Raw genomic sequence first — 2,348 nt, forward strand, 5'->3', positions numbered from 1 at the left:
TATACCCAGGTTTTATTGTAGATTTAACTTTCATTTAAACAGGTTTTCTAATAGACGATCCTGAGTACAGCAGAGAAAAACAGACCAGCGATAAGACACTTAATATAAGTAATTTTAGAATGATGCCAGCAGAAAAGTAAATTAAAATAGTACTGCTAAGAGTTGAAAACATGATGGATGTGTCCAAACACTGCCACTCTGCATGCTGAGGTACACTCTGCCACACTTGACAAAAGTCATCACTATTTTTTTTTCTGACAATATTTTGTAGTGTGCAAGATTTCCCTTTGCGCTTTGCGGATGGGGAGTGATGCGTGGGCTACTTGTGTATTGGCAGAACTATAGTATTAGATTCTGATATCAGATCTTATAATGTTTAATCTGTTTAGAAGGGCATTGTTTTTTGTTTTGCTTGACTTGATCCGGAGAAAAATAGAAGAAAATAGAAGAGGTATCCTATACAGCATTAACATGATTCTGCCACATAATCATCTCTATGTTCACATCAATATCTGAGTAGAGTTCAGAAATTAGTAGTGTGATGGAAAATCTAGTGAGCTGCTGGAAGAAGGTTCAGGAGACCCGGACTTCTTAAGCAGAAGCACTTTATTGATACATCAAGATGAGCAATACAAGTTAACACAACCTCTAATTCTGAAGGCTGTCCTTTACAGGGTGTATCAACACCTGAATATCCTCACATGGAACAGACTTACGTTGTAGATATAACCTCCGTCTCACTAAGAGAGACTTGGGTCGCCATCAGCATGAGCCTTTCAGGTGTTGGCTTTTAGTCTTAGCTGTTTGTTATGGAATCTACCTTATCAGTAACATCACAGCTAATCTAGACACAGACAGGGAACTATTGTTTATTTTAAATTACATTTCAGTGTGACCCAAGAAGCATGGCTTAATACTACATAAAGACTTAAAAGGGGAAATTCTGTGTAGAATTTTGCCTTCTTTAAGTGTTTTTCCTTGATTATTAGGTCGTTGCTTGTGAGATCAACACTAACTAACAACTGAACTAACTAACTAACCCATGTGAGCTCAGGTCAGCTGTCAGAGTTGAAGTTACAAGTACAAAACTAAAAGATGCATCAGTAGATATGAAACCCGCTCTCTGCATCAATTTGCCATTTGTGTATCACAACAACTCCCACAGGAGAGAGGGTGGAGTTAAGGGACGCTGCGACCAGCGAATTAAGTTTTCTGCTTTTCAAGAATAAGTGTAACTACATCAAGATGGTACAATAATACAAGGTAACACAGAGTAATAGAGCAGAGAGATTAATCTTAATAATCTACGAGATATACTATTGATAAACTAAGAACTATACTATTCAAGAATTAATAAAAAGTTACATTAAATGAAAACACAATCAAAATTAAATCAAAATCATTCCTTGGAGCAAACCAGGTGGTTTTTAAACCGCCAGTTCAGGTTGCTCTTGTTTTCGATCCCACAAACAAATATAATAACATTATTAATTTAGCTAACAGGAAAAGATTGTGCATTTTATCACAGAGCACACCTAACTGTCCATAATGAACCTATTACTGCAGATGTAAGAATATACTCTCATGCATAAAAGAAAAATAAAAGTAATCATAATCCAGCAGGCTGTTAAAACCCAAAGCACACCTGTCGTCTGAGTTTTAAACTGTCACACCCTTAGTACAATTAGAACAATGGTGAAAAATGAAATAGAAAAAGTAAATGTAAAGAGTCTAAAACCATAATTTCTTTTAGATCAAAAATCTTAATCTTTATGATGTAAACTAAAAATAGAATGATTAACACAAATAATGACGTGAGATCATTGTCAACTGAAAAGATACTCAAGCTCTATTATGTTTGTTTTTTTTCTTGACCAATATATTCCAATACTAACATAAAATGAACTCCTTGGTTATAAGCTAAATCACCCTTTAAAAAAAAAGAAAAAAGAAGCCATTGTCGTTCAAGATATCTATCTATCTATCTATCTATCTATCTATCTATCTATCTATCTATCTATCTATCTATCTATCTATCTATCTAAACCAGTTTCCAAATGAACATCAGGGATGTGGATCTCTGTAGTTTTCATTGTACTTCTCTGCCAACCTTATGGTCAGGTGTCAATATTACCCTGCAAACAGAAGACAAATTGATAAATTTCTCACTCAGATCAACTGATAATCATAATACAGACCATTCAGTTTAAGTTGTCTCTTTCTGTACATGTTAGTGAATATACATAATATACATATTGATCCTTTCTCCAGTTTGAATTGAGCTACATCATTAATTCCACCCACTGCAAACGTCTCCTACAGACTCAGGAGAAAATGGCTGCTCCTCC

The 2,348-nt window shown here is 34.8% G+C and overlaps 1 protein-coding gene across 1 annotated transcript in view; it reads right to left on the reverse strand.

The window, feature by feature from the left end:
* Positions 1-588: 588 nt before the first annotated feature.
* The window catches only part of LOC111658610 (uncharacterized), a 3,721-nt gene continuing 1,961 nt past the window's right edge, over positions 589-2,348 (reverse strand). Inside the window, exon 2 of the mRNA XM_023411172.2 lies at positions 589-2,135. The gene's annotated coding sequence lies outside the window, so the exon portion shown is untranslated. The remainder of the gene's footprint in view (positions 2,136-2,348) is intronic.

This window comes from Seriola lalandi, unplaced genomic scaffold, assembly GCF_002814215.2.
Source record: "Seriola lalandi dorsalis isolate HSWRI2012SDOR001 ecotype SW California unplaced genomic scaffold, Sedor1 jcf7180002054463, whole genome shotgun sequence".
Taxonomy (NCBI): domain Eukaryota; kingdom Metazoa; phylum Chordata; class Actinopteri; order Carangiformes; family Carangidae; genus Seriola; species Seriola lalandi.